The sequence below is a fragment of the Pyrus communis genome, chromosome 10 (genome assembly GCF_041283825.1).
Source record: "Pyrus communis isolate YQ-2024b chromosome 10, ASM4128382v1, whole genome shotgun sequence".
Lineage (NCBI taxonomy): Eukaryota > Viridiplantae > Streptophyta > Magnoliopsida > Rosales > Rosaceae > Pyrus > Pyrus communis.
The window spans coordinates 8,415,252-8,430,414 of record NC_142574.1 but is presented as its reverse complement, the minus strand read 5'-3'; the positions used below and the strand labels follow the sequence as shown (position 1 = coordinate 8,430,414).

Genomic DNA, 15,163 nt, shown 5'->3' with positions numbered 1-15,163 from the left:
TGAAGTTCGGTAGGCCCATAACGCTTCATTTAACTTTAAATGCCACATCCGAGGCCTCTCTCTTACCATTTTTTCAAGAATGCCAATTAATACCTTATTGCTTGCTTCGGCCTGCCCGTTCGCTTGTGGGTAATACGACGTAGACTGCTCGAGTCGGATATTCAGACTTGCCGTGTATTCCCTAAACCTGTCGGCCGTGAAGATTGTGCCATTGTCGGTTATGATCGTTTCTGGTACGCCGAATCTGGTCACAATATTTTCCTCTACAAAATTGCAAACTTCTTTGGCTGTTAATTCGGCGTATGATTTTGCCTCAACCCACTTAGTGAAGTAATCGGTTGCTACTATTATCCACGCGTGTTTTGCTGCCCCCGACGATGGTGTGATTTTGCCGATTACGTCCATTGCCCATCCCCTGAACGGCCATGGCTTAGAAACTGAGTGGAGTAATTCGGCCGGGGTTCTTTGCACTGGTCCATGAATCTGGCACGATATGCATCCCTGTGCGTATTTGATGCAATCCTTTAATATACTTGGCTAGAAGTAACCATGTTGTCGGAGCAACCAGCGTATTTTGCGTCCTGATTGGTGAGCTCCACAAATTCCTTCATGTACTTCGGCCATTGCTTGGGCAGCCTCCTGTGGGCCGAGGCACAGTAATAGTAACCCGTCCTCACCTTTTTGGTATAATCAATGCAATATGGAGGCCTAGTCAAACTCCAAAATTACCTTCTTTATGAAATTCTAGGGGTGAAGGAATTAAAGTTGACCAATGTCGATAAGGGAATCAATTTAATCAAGAAAAGGTTGAGTCATAAGAGGATTCTCCTAATTCTTGACGATGTCAATCAATTGGACCAACTAAACAAGTTAGTTGGAGGGTATGATTGGTTTGATTCTAGAAGTAGAATTATCATAACAACAAAAGATAAACATTTGCTAAATGCTCATCAAATTAAGCTAATATACAAGGTCAAAGAGTTAGATCGTCATGAAGCTTTTGACCTCTTCATCAGTTGGAATGACTTCACACGGACTAGACATTTAAATGATGATTATGTAAAATTAGCAAAATCGGTAGTATACTATGCTAAAGGCCTTCCATTAGTTTTGATTGTTTTAGGCTCACATCTTTGTGGTAGAAGTACAGGTCAAATGAAAGCTGCATTAGATGGTTACAAAAGAATTCCTAACCAAGACATTCAAGAAATTCTCAAAATAAGTTACAATGCACTAGAAGATTCGGTGAAAGAGGCTTTCCTTCTCATTGCATGTTTCTTTAAAGGGAAAAATCAGAATAATGTGATACCAACACTAGAGAGTTGTGACCTTAACCCGAAGTACAGCATTGAAGTACTCATAGACAAGGCTATGATAAATATTGAAGGAAATAATATTTGGATGCATGACTTGTTAGAAGAGATGGGTAAAGAAATCGTTCGTCAAGAGTCACCAAATGAGCCTGGTGAACGTAGCAGATTATGGTTTCACGAGGATGTTTACCGCGTTTTAACAGAAAAAACGGTAAGTAAAGTATGCTATAGATATTTACCTATTATTATTTTATTTAATTTCACGAGCATCACTTTATGTTACTATTTCTACATCGTACATAACTTGTTTGTTAATAAGACTATTGCGCTTACATACTAGGGAACAAACAAATCAAAGGGATCATGGTAAATTTGGTTGAACCAGATGATGAGATATGCTTGAGTGCTAAAAGCTTCTCAAAGATGAAAAATCTCCAACTTGAATGTTATTTTCAATATGCCTCGTAACCGCTTGTTCCAACTGGGAGAGGGGTTGAAGGTACTTAATTATTTTCATCTGACGGTATCTTCTTACTTTTTTTTATTTTATTTTATATTTTAATTATGGTTTAAGTTTCTTAAATAGATTATCATTTGATCGTATTTTTTCCTCTCTTTTTTTGGCTGATAGAGGTTACAAAATCTAAAATCCATAAATCTGGAGAGCTGCATATTCCTAATAAAAAACCCCAAACTTCTCTGGGATTCCGAACTTAGAAATCTTGAACCTCGAAGGCTGTACAAGTTTGGTTGAGGTTGATCATTCGGTTGGATTCCTTCAAAAGCTCATTCGCTTGAATCTTAAAGGATGTTGTAACCTTACATTATTTCCAAGAAGTATTAACTTGAAATGTCTCGAGAGATAGAAAGAATACTTTCTGTATATTTGTTTTCTTAATGAGAAAGAAATTACAACTGAGTATATATACACTTTGCTAAATAAACTTAGTGACTAATGACCACTAGATTAGCATCTAATAACAGGAATTAGTTACAACCAAATTACAACTGTTAAAACATAAAAATATCTAATGATGAGGTGTCCCTTTACCCTCCCTCAAGCTAAGCGGAGGATCTCTGAGAGAAAGCTTGGACTGCAGTAGCTTGAATCTGGCCTTGGACAGTGCCTTGGTATGAGTGTCAGCAATTTGATGATGGGTACTGATATGAAGAACCTGAATCAGATTTGCTAAAACAAGTTCTCTAATGTAATGATAGTCAATTTCCACATGCTTTGTGCGAGCATGGAAGACGGGATTAGAAGCCAGAGAAATGGCAGAAACATTATCACACCAGAGTTTAGGAACTTGCCGAAGAGGAAAAAGGACATCCTGTAAAATTTTACAGATCCAGGTTAACTCTACAGCTGTGTGAGCAAGGGATCTATATTAAGCCTCTGTGGACGATCTAGCAACTGTGTGTTGCTTCTTTGCGCTCCAACTAATCAGATTGGGACCAAGATACACACAATAACCACTGGTTGATCGTCTGTCAAAGGGGCATCCAGCCCAATCAGCATCCGAATAGGCTGTAAGATGTAAGGGACCTTGCTTGAACCACATACCTTGAGTAATAGAACCCTTAAGAAATCTCAAGATTCTTTTTACTGCTTGAAGATGAGGTTCTCTCGATCAATGGAGAAATTGGCACACTTGGTTTACAGCAAAAGAGATATCTGGTCGTGTCCAAGTAAGATACTGAAGTGCACCTACAATGGATATGAACTCCTTGGGATTGGTTAGTAAAGGACCAGTGTGATCCAATTTAACTGATCCAAGAGGAGTAGAACATGGTTTGCAACCATCCATATTTGTTTTAACAAGTAAATCAAGAGCATACTTGCCTTGAGACAAGAATAAGCTAGCTGTGGTTCTGTGAACTTCTAACCCGAGGAAAAAATGAAGAGGACCCAAATCCTTGACAGGAAATAAACTGCTCAATTTGTGAATGAAGGCTTGACAGTGAGAAGCATTTGGACCAGTCACGAGAATGTCATCGACATACACAAGGACTATAACCAGAGAGGGCTGTGTTTGAACAAAAAGAGAGGAATCAGATTGGGAATTTGCAAAACCAAGAGAGCTGAGAGCATGAAAAAGTTTATCATACCAGGCTCTGGGAGCCTGTTTTAAACCATAGAGAGACTTGGTAAGTTTGCAAACAAAGGATGACTGTGTTGGATCAATAAATCCAGGTGGTTGCTACATAAAGACTGCTTCCTTGAGATTGCCATGAAGAAAGGCATTACTGATATCTAATTGATTTAGAAACCAGTTTTGTTGAACAGCAAGTGTGAGCAAAATTCGAATTGTAACTGGCTTGGCAACCGGACTAAATGTCTCCTGAAAATCAACCCATTCTTGCTGATGAAACCCCTTAGCTACAAGACGAGCTTTGTACCTATCAATGGTACCATCAGGTTTTCTCTTAATTCGGAACACCCATTTACACCCGACAATATTCTGATTTGGAGATGAAGGAACTAAAGTCCACGTACCAGTACTTTGCAAGGCTTGAAACTCTTCAAACATTGCTTGTCTCCAATGCTCATATTTGGAAGCTTAAGCATAAGTAGTAGGGACAAAGGTGCTGGTGTCAATAGGATGCTTGGTAGCAGCTAAAATCTTGGGTTTAAAGATCCCAGCCTTGGACCTTGTTAGCATAGGATGTGTGTTTGTAGGAACAATAGGGGGAGAAGAAGCAACAGTGATTGAGGATGGAACAGGGACTGAAGATGCAACAGGAACTGAAGGGGAAACTGGAACTGGAGATGCAGCAGGTACTGGAGATGCAACGGGTACTGGTAATGAAGTAGAAGTATGAGGAGGTGATTGTAGTGAAGACGGAGCTACATTAGATAAGGGAGCAGTGCTATCCAAGATTGATGGGTGAGGCTTATCCCAATAAGGAAAGGGAAGAGTAAATGAGGAAGAAGAGTTGGAGGCAGATCCCAATGAGACAGGGTCATGTGACTGTGATGAGCTTTTGAAAGGAAAATGATCCTCATAAAAAAGAACATGTCTTGATATGTACACCCGATGAGTTTGAATGTCCAAGCACCTGTAACCCTTGTGTTGCAAACTATAGCCGAGAAAGACACATTGGGTACTCTTGCCATCAAGTTTGGAAGAAACATATGGTTTAAGCCAGGGATAACAGCTACAACCAAAAATTTTCAGCTTGGAATAATCTGGAGCCTTTTTGAATAGTAGTTCCCAAGGAGAGGTGACCAGATTTGATAAGGGTAACCGATTAATAAAATACAAGGCTGTGCTGAAAGCTTCTACCCAGTATTTGTGAGGTACACTCGAAGCAACTAGAAGAGTTCGAGCAGTTTCTGTGAGATGTCGATGTTTATGCTCAACACACCCATTTCGCTCGGGAGTGTGTGGACAGCTATATTGATGACAAATACCATGAGTAGCAAGAAAAGAATTAAAAGCAGAACTAGTAAATTCTCCTCCAGAGTCAGATCTGAAAATTTTTATTCGATTTCCAACCAAGTTTTTAACATAAGCCTTGAAACTGACAAATACAGAAAACACTTCAGATTTTGCCTTCAATGGAAACAGCCATGTGTATTTAGTGAACTCATCAACAAAGAGAACATAATACTTGTAACCACTAACAGAGACAACGGGAGCTGGACCCCAAATAGCACAATGAATCAGTTCAAGACTTGCAGAAGCACTACTAGTACTGGAAGAAAAAGGTAATTTGTGATTTTTACCAATGGCACAATCAGTACAAAAGAAGCTAACAGAATTGCTACCACTATGAGCAAGTTGAGCTTTATTTAAAATCTTCCTAAACATTGCAATAGAAGGATGGCCAAGCCGCCTATGCCATGTCGGAAGATAAGCTTTAGTGCTAAGAAAAGCTGATGGTGCAGAAGTGGAGGGAATGCCTTGAAGAGGATAGAAACCTTCATTGACCGGTCCGTGAAAAAGCTCCTCCCCGTAGAGCGATCCTTGATTGTAGAACCATCAGAATCAAGGGTCAATGCACAAAAATTATCTTTTAAAAACTGATAGGCATAGAGAAGATTGAATTTCATCTTGGGAACATGAAGAACATTGTTCAATCGAAATGTAGCAGATGGTGTTTTAATCATAGAAGGACCAGAATGATGAATGGACATACCTTGTCCATCACCAATGTAAACCTTCTCTTCGCCGGAGTAGGGAACAGGAGAATGAAGAGCAGCAATATCATTAGTGATATGAGATGTAGCTCCAGAATCAATGAGCCACGTAGAAGAAGTTTTAGAATTTGTGTGAACACACATAGCAGCCAATTTGGCAGGGGGTATTTTGCCAGCATACGCATGATTCATGCGTTCATAGCAATCAATAGCTTCATGCTCAAGGGAGTGACAGATTTGACAAGAAGTTTTACCCCCAAAATAAGAACCAGAGTTGTTGTTATTATTGCGATTGAAACCACCAGAGTTATAGCGATTTCCACCAGAATTATGTCGAAAAGAACCAGAACCATTTCCAGAGTTATGAAAGTTACCACGAAACTGAGTAAAGTTCTTGGAGTAGTTACCACGATTGTGGCGCTGAGAGACCCCTTTGCCATTGCCATGATTGTTCTGAAACCTGGGAGGAGCATTGAAATGTGCAGCATAGGCTTGAGAAAAAGAAGAGTATGGTGGTGTAGGAAGAAGAGGACCCTGAGAGTGAGCTACAAAGGCCTGAAAAGGTTCTTGAGCTGAAGAGACAGCGTCTTTCTTTTTGCGATTCATGAATAATTCCTTGTTTATTAATAAACCATGCAGTTCATCTAAAGTAGTAGAAGAGATGCGCAACATAATAGAGTCAATAAACGATTCATAGTCATCAGATAAACCATTGAGAGTGACAGCAATAAGATCCTGATCAGAGACTGGAGAACCAGCCGCCATAAGAGCTTCAGAAATACCTTTGATGCGCTGCAGATACTCAGAAATCGAAGAATCACCTTTGTGTATAGCATGGAGACGAGAGCGGAGTTGGTGAATATGAGCAGCAGAGACGCCCCCAAATCGATTTTCAAGATTAAGCCAAAGATCATGAGACGAAGTTACACCGACAGTAAACGGAATGATTTCTTCAGAGAGAGTAGAGTTAAGCCAAATAAGAATGTTTTGATCCTTCTCATACCAAGCTTCATAGGCAGGATTAGGGTTTCCAGTAAGACGACCATTCTGATCAAGAAGATAAGGTGGTGGAGAGAGCTCGGAACCGTCAACAATACCGGTGAGCTTATAACGCCTGAAAATTGGAGCAAATAGAGCCTTCCAAACTAAGCAATTGTCACGCTTCAGCTTCATAGGCACCATACAACTAATATTCTGAATTGTGATTGATGCAATCGACGAATTAGAAAAATTAGGGTTCATCGCAGAGAAATTGGGGGCGACGAATTCAGTCGATGCAGGATTTGGAGGAACAATTTCAGGAGGGGAAGGTGACGATGAGGCCGACGCCATTGTTGAGAAGAAGAAGCTTGAGATCAAGAAGAATGAACCGCAAAGAAAGGAGGATCGAAAGGCGGTGAAGCAGAGAGGCGAATGATACCAAGATAGAAAGAATACTTTCTGTATATTTGTTTTCTTAATGAGAAAGAAATTACAACTGAGTATATATACACTTTGCTAAATAAACTTAGTGACTAATGACCACTAGATTAACATCTAATAACAGGAATTAGTTACAACCAAATTACAGCTGTTAAAACATAAAAATATCTAATGATGAGGTGTCCCTTTATTGAGTCTATATACCTTGGTGATTGTGGCAAGCTTGAGCATTTCCCTGAAATTGCTGGAAAGATGGGATCTTTAACATGGATGGATGTATCTCGCACTGCCATCAAAGAATTGCCTTCGTCAATAGGATATCTCACTGGTCTTCAAACTTTACTTTTACTCGGATGTGAAAACCTTACTACTCTGCCATTCAGTATTTATGAGTTGCAGCATCTAAAGGTTGTTTATTTTCATGGATGCCCAAATCTAGTCACATTTCCAAGTAAGGCGACATTTGAATTATCATCGAGTGCAGAACCTGGTCCTTTGCTGCTTCCAACGAACTCAAACAGTTCACTTGACAACTGTGGCTCTTTATTGCTTCCAAAACTGGAGGAGTTTGATATCAAAGGAGGCAATTTATCAGAAATTAATTTCCTTGGTACTCTTGACAGTGTGTCTACCTTATTCAGACTTGATCTATCAGGAAGTAATTTTGTTACTTTTTCGGTAAGCATTACCACATATATTAGCTTCAGGATACTTGACTTGCATGGCTGCAAAAGGCTTGAGGAAATTCCAGAACTTCCACCAAAAGTAGGGTGGCTGGATGCGAGTGGTTGCGTATCATTGGAAAGGTTTTCGAAATTGTCAAACATAATGGAATCTAAAGAGTTACAGATGATTTCTTGGATTGACTTGTCCAATTGCCGGGGACTGTTTGACAATTTGGCTCGTAATGGGGAAAAGATGAAAAATAGTTCAGTGAATGATCAGGCTTCCGCCTTCTCTGATTTCCTTCTGATGTCTTCTCAACAATCTAAATTCCAGGTCGTATTTCCAGGAAATGAAATTCCAAAGTGGTTCAGCTGTCATAAGGATTTGGAGGAGCTTGGATGATATTGTGAATTTTATTTTGAAATTCCTGAAAATTTCAAATGGGAGAACAAAGGATTGGCTCTCTTTGCTGGTGTTGAAAAACCACAAGATGAACCTTATCCTTACTACAGCAACTTTAAAAGTTCTCCTTACTTTATAGCTGAATTCTACGTCAATGAGAAACGCATTCACACAATTAAGTCTGATTTTGGTTTAACAATATTTGAGTCAGATCATGTTTGGTTGTACCACATTCCATTCTGTGAAATGATGAAGGAGCTTGACGAGTCTACATGTCCACAGCCACCTTCACAGTGTCGAGTTAGTTTTCAACTTCCTTTCAAGTGTTAAAAAGCTTCGGTGCACACCTTGTAATGCCAAAGAATATCTCAACATCTATGGAGGTATTGGTCCACGAAGATACTGCTAAAAGAGAAATGATTGGTGAAGAGATTGGTTCTCCGGTGGTAGTGATGAAAGAATCAGATGATGATGATGATAATGTAGGCAATGAAGAGTTGGAAGATGACTGCTTCAGCTGTGGAGATGAGGAGGAAGACTTGAAAGGCATTTTTGAAAATTCTCTTGTGACTTTTTGATTGCAAGTCGACATCAGGTATACTTTAACTTTATTAGTCATCCCGTGTGCTTTAGGAAAATATAAAGTTATATATATATATATATATGTATGTATGTATGTATGTATGTATGTATGTATGTATGTATATGTTTCATATATATACATATATATATGTATTTATGTACTATATATGTATGTTTCATATGACACACTCCGACCGAAATCAAGGCGTGCTGGCCGTCATGTGAGGGTGACGTAGCCATGTGCACAGTGTGGAAGCAATAATAATTATAGAAATGTGAATAAATAAAAAAAACCAAACTACTAGCAGTACTAGCTAAGAACAAGTGTAAGATTAAGTGTGATAAACACAATCAGAGCATAAGTGGCCTAAGTCAGTCCAGCAGGATGAAAACTAATTATACAACACCCAAAGGTGATCCTACATTTGTGTTGTTCTGTCAGAACCACCGTCAAGATCCTCATGAGCCACCAAAGCACTTCTACCTAAAACCTGGAGGGGCGCAAAACAGAAAGTGTGAGTGGGCAAAAACAAAACTTTTCAAAATCATTTCATTTCTCAAAAGTTCTAACCCCTCGCCATAAAACCTGTATAATTTCCTAGAAAATAGAATATATATATATATATATATATATCTAAACCACAACCATGCTCAGAATAACAACATTCACAAATATGCCATATCGAATATCTCAGCATAAAATATAAGTAAGCCAGGTGATATAAGTCAATGCAAATGATATGTCAGCCGGAGTCACCTAACGTGACCTGTACAGCTGAATCTAAAGCTTAAATCCACATCTCAACAACTATCCTTGCACACGAGTCGGAACCACCTAAAGTGGTCTGTACGACAGGACTGGGTGTAAATAAATATGCTCAAGTACTACGATCACGTGAAGAATGTGCGAATAATTGCGGGTCACCTATGAGTCATAACCACCTAACGTGGTCTGTACGATATGACTGTGCACCTAACTTGGATCCAAGGTGAGCGTATGGTGTGGGAGGTGAACATCACGTGAAGGACTGTGCCCTAACTCTGGGCGGGAGCACTAACATCGGGGTGCAGGTTTATGAGCTCTCAACCCATCTCACATAATCAACAATTCACAACCATAATCTATAAACTTACCTGGCACTTACTTGTGTGTCTGCAACACCAATCATAAATATGTGCAACGACTAATGCATAAATAAAATAGGTAGATACTTTGCATGGCATTTCAAAACATATAATCATTCAATTTCATTTTTTGGGAAAAAATCTCAAGTATATAGGTATATACAGAAAACCAAAAGCCCACTCACTCATATGTGGGAGGGTCGTAGCCCCCGAGCCTCAAGTGACTGTGCTCGTCCTCAGGATAGGTCTCACCTATATGCGAAACAACTATACAAACGTTAATTTAATGCACAACCAAAACTAGGTAATAACTTCGCATACAATACTCAAATGGGGTGTTTGAATATACCAACGTGATCTAGTCAACTACACGAACATCCCCATATTTTTAGAAAAATTTTCTAACCACTCACACGTCGGCCAAGGAACGGCCAGACACGCCAGCCACGCTTTGGCACGTGCCTGGCACACATACGGAAACCCTAATGGTGTTAGGGAATATTTTGTCCAAAAATGGAATATACCGTTATATATACCTAACGCCGTTAGTATATTCCGTCAAAGTTGACTGAATATTCTTCGTTTTCTCCGGTGATCCTCGCCGAAGCTGCCGCCGGCCGCCGTCTGCGTCGCTGAAAACTGGAAAAACTTCTAATCGTTATATCTTCTTCGTTTCTAAACCAAAATCCATGAAATTTGTACCAAAATGAAGCTTACGACGAGTAGAACAAAACATTACCACTTTTGGGACTTAAATCCAAACAAAACTCGCCGGAAAAACCTTTGATATTCCGACCAAACCTGTAACTCACTAAACCTGGGCTTCCCGACGTCCAAATCACTTCAAAATTACTCCCCGAGCTTCGTGAAGACGTTCTAAAGCTCCCTAGAAGCTTAAAAGCTTCTAAAAAGTTCGCGATCAAGATTGCATGAACAATGCACCAAAATGGGGTTCTTGGTTTCTCGGGAAAATGAAGTCCTCACGTCCTAAAATTGGTATAGATGAGATCATATAGTTACAAGGAAGGTGATGATGGTGTCCACAAGCTTGATCCGTAAATGGAAAGCTAGATTAGGAGTTGTCCGAACAGGTTGTACGGACGGATGAAAACGATCGAGAGGGAGAGAGAGAAAAAAGGGTCAACGAGATTGTTTGGGTGTGTGTGTGTGGTCCTAGTTGGCAACAAAACAACCAACCAAAACAAAAGCTTAAGTCCTTTAGTTCTAATTGGGTCCAAACAAGTTGGACTAAACTTATTTGGTCCACAACGAAAGTAAAACCACACGACACTACACAACGTCCAAGGGTAAAATCGTCATTCCATGCCATCATTAAAAATATTTCGAGACGGGCTGTCACATCATATATATATATATATATGTACGTTTCATTTATATAAATATACATATATATATAAATATACATATACATATACATATACATACATATATATATATATATGTTTCATTTGCAAACTTCTATAGTTTGATTTAAGTGGTTCTTGTATATGATTCACAGTAGGCAGTATAAAGTTATATTTCCCAACTAATTATATTTCATCATTTACAGCTTCAAGCTGTTTCATCTTGCTAATCTTTGAACATTTTTTGGAAGTGGAATCTCCCTCGATTTGTGATCACATGGTATTCTGGTGTGTGCTATTCCTGGTGGCTTCCCAGTGTCTTTCTTGTTGTTCAGGCTCCTGCTTTTGCTGGTTTGGTGGGTTGCTTTGGTTGGGAAGCCCTATTGATTCATGATTGTTCTCCCTTTGTGCATTGCTGTTGTTGTTTATGTTTGGTTGTTTTTCATGGTTACTCTTTTTCAGTGGTGCAACCCGATGGACATCAGATTTTTACTTTACTGATTTGTGTTGTCTTCAACAGCATTGCCACTTGTTTTTGTTTTGTTTTGTTTGTTTGTCCTTTTTTTTTTTTAATTTTTTTTTATTTAACAAACGATATTATCTACTCTAAGAGCATTTTCAATGTAGTAAGGCCCCTTGAGCTATAGGCAACACAATCCCCTTAGTTAACAGTAATTGCCTATAGTGAACGGTAACTGCTCAAGTGTATTTACACCCCTGAATAGCCTAGACAATTCGTATTACAAAAAAAATATAAGAACATGGTTATGTATTAATATTTTTATTGTATTTTTAATTTTTGCTAATGTCATTGTGACGTCATCATTGTATAACATAAGGTAGGCGCTAGGCCTGTCGATTTTTGCCTAGGAGAGAAATTGGGATCCCCCGAAGCCTAGTGAACTTGATACACTGAGGCCCTTTTTTGGGCGGTTGCTGGGGGGGGGGGGAGAGGAGGGAGCATGAGGGGATTAACCCACAATGGAACTGCTCTAAGGGTGAAGGGGTAAGTTTAGCCTCACAATGGGTTAGCAATAATGTGGTTCAAATTCGCTTTTGCTAATAATCGAATCTAAGATCTCTCACTTACAAGTGAAGAGGAATACCACTACACCGCAGTACTAAATGGTGCATTACTGCTTTGAGTACATTTATGTGTTTGAAATCAACTGTAGCTAGAATGTTAGTGGCAATCGCTAATTGCTTAACTGCATGTTCACTATTGTGTATTGCAACCAGTATCTTGTTAAAAGCTAGGTAGATGGATGTCATTTGGTCTCAACAAGCTTACGAGGCTTATGGGTTGTTTGATATAATCATTTCGTTTTCAAATTTTAATTCTTGTTTTTACTTTTTTTTTTTAACTAAAAACTTATTTGGTAACTGTTTTGAAAAATATGAAAACAAAAAACAAAAAATTGAAAGCTACGTTATGAGTTTTCAAAATTTGGCTTGATTTTGGGGCCATTTGATAACCATTTTTTTTTCTTTTAGAATTTGAAAAACTAACAACTTGCTTGGTAACTGTTTTATGTTTTCATGAAAGAACAACAAAAAAATTGTGAACCAAAAGCTAAAAGTGTTGGAGGCCTAAATTTAATTGAAAAGGAGAGAGAGTGGTGTGGTCAAAAAGAGAGAAAAGAGAGGTGGAAAATTATGTGTGTGTTATTTCCTCTTGCTCTGTGTTTTCATTTATTGTAGACATAATGGGCTTACTTACCCTACAAGTAAGAAAACCTAGGATCTTCCAGATTACATTATTGCATAGGAATCCTAAACACAATCTATTAGGATTTACACAATCACTTGTGTGCTATAATTTTAACTACAACACTCCCCCTTGAGCGTGTAAAATACTAAAGTAAATGACATATCAAATCTTCAGGGATGATGTAGAAGCAGTTGATGTTATCTCGTCTAGTCGGCACAAAGCGAATGCGAACCTCAAACATGGAAAATGCATATAAAAGTTAACCTCACAAAACCTTACTATGGTAAAATCCAAGGTGCAACAAAAAACCCATAGTCTAAAGAGAAAAGTGAGTCAATGAAACAAGTCAAAACTAACATCGTTGGGATGTAAGAAAACGCACACAAGGATATGACAAACCCAGGGTAAGTGCCTTGATAGGAGCATATTTATGCGACTTAGTTAGCTTGTTTTCTTGCATTTATATAGTTAGTTTCTATTTATTATAGTGATTTAAGCTATTTTCGTGTGTTTGTAGGTTTAAATGGCAAAAGAGGCAAGAAAGTGCATTTTGGTGCATTTTAGTGCAATTTTGGGCTGGAATGGATATCTTGCATATAGGGCAAGGTGGATGGACGAATTTGAAGTCAAAAGAGGCTAAGAACATGCTACAAATGAGAAACAAATTCAAGACAAAGAAGATAAGGAAAGAGCAAGAAACATGGAACATTATCCAAATTACCTTATCTTATCCAAACCTTATCCAACCTTATCTTGTCTTATCCTATCCTAATCTTTTGCTACCTTAATTCCTACTGCAAGGAGGACATCCAACTGACATTAGAACACCTAAATATCAGGTTTTTAGAGGCCCTATCCTTCTCCTACATTGGTGCCGCACTTTTCATCCCTTTCCTTCTAGAAATCTGCCATAATACCCTTTCTAGAAGGCCTATTCCCTACTGCAGGTTTTGAATCCTTTTCCCCCTTGATCTCTGTCATGTAACCCTAACCTTTTTCCCCAAGGATTGTGCAATCCTTTTCCCTTCAGAAATTGTGTGAACCCTAGCCTATAAATACCCCATCTCTCATCATAATTCCAGCACCACATCCTATACATTCACACCATAATTTGCACCACACACAAGAGCCATAAACTCAGAAAATCCCCATTGTGCCACAACTGTGCAAGGAAGGAGAAGAAGAAGCCACTTGGAGCTGTGCTTGCCATTCAAGACGTTGGATTGTTGGAGTGTTTCTAGGTGTATTTTATCTTAGTTTTCAATGTTTAAATTTAATTGTCTTTGTTTAATTGCGAACATGAGGAACTAATTTCTTTTTAGCTAGAGGTGGATTCAAGGCTATGACCATATATGTGATATGAGTTGATTTCCTCCAGTTATTGTTTCGTAAAACATGAATGCGATTTACTTATCTGTTTGAGTGATAACTTATTCTAGTATGTTGATTAAGGATGCATACTTAGTTTGCATGCATGAATTTGATGCTAGAATATAAGGAAATTTCACCTAATCGTTATGAACTTATATTTATAAGTAATGGATGTTGCTAGTCATAATCGTGTTAAGTAAATCCATGGCAGAAGTATCATGCAATTCATAGTTACGAATGTCATGTCAATGCTTATGATTTTCACAAAGCTTAATGATCTTTCATTGTATCTCTATTATGTTATTCATGTAGAGAACTATTAAAGAATAATTTGGTTACCGATGCGTTGTCCATCCAATTCAATGAAATTAGGAAAATCTGAGAGTTCATTTGCGCAGTTCACCGTTAATTTGGGGCACTGTCATTCATGGTTTATATGAATAATAACTGGAAATCAATTTGTATGCATATGTGTCATGTGTGGAGATGAACCTTCTAGCTAGCCATTCACCCATATTTCACCCAATTTCGTCCAAAGTTGTTTAAGAGTCTTTAATCTACTTGTTTTTACTTTAAATTCAAAAAAAACCCAATCCCCTTTACTTTGTTGCGTCAAATTAGTTAGAATCTATCCAAACTTGTGTTTTTAAGTGTTTTAAGTCAAGTTAAAAGTAATTTTTGTCCAAATCACTCTTTAGTTGCTGTTTTGAGTGTATTTAATTGTTTTGTGCTGTTTTGAATTCTTTAAGTCTAGTTAAATGTTTTCAAGCCTAGTTTTCTGTTTTTAAGTTTAGTTTTGTATTTTTAAGTCAGTTTAGAGTAGATTAGCAATCCCTCCTAATCCCTGGCCTGGAACGATCCTTACTTACAACTTTACTACAATTGTCAATAAGAGGGTTTAATTTGTGTATTAGAATATACCACATCATGCCTTATGAAAACCTTGACAGGCAACAAAAACTGAAACCTTGATTGTTGGTAAAAGAGAACATTAAGGTAAAATGAGTATACTTTAGGATATTCTCCTGAGTTTGACAAATCCCAAATGAGAACTTCAAACATT

The 15,163-nt window shown here is 38.3% G+C and overlaps 1 pseudogene; it reads left to right on the top strand.

Annotated features, from left to right (window-relative positions):
• Positions 1–693: 693 nt before the first annotated feature.
• Positions 694–8,525, top strand: LOC137728147 (TMV resistance protein N-like; annotated as a pseudogene).
• The last annotated feature ends 6,638 nt before the right edge of the window (positions 8,526–15,163 follow it).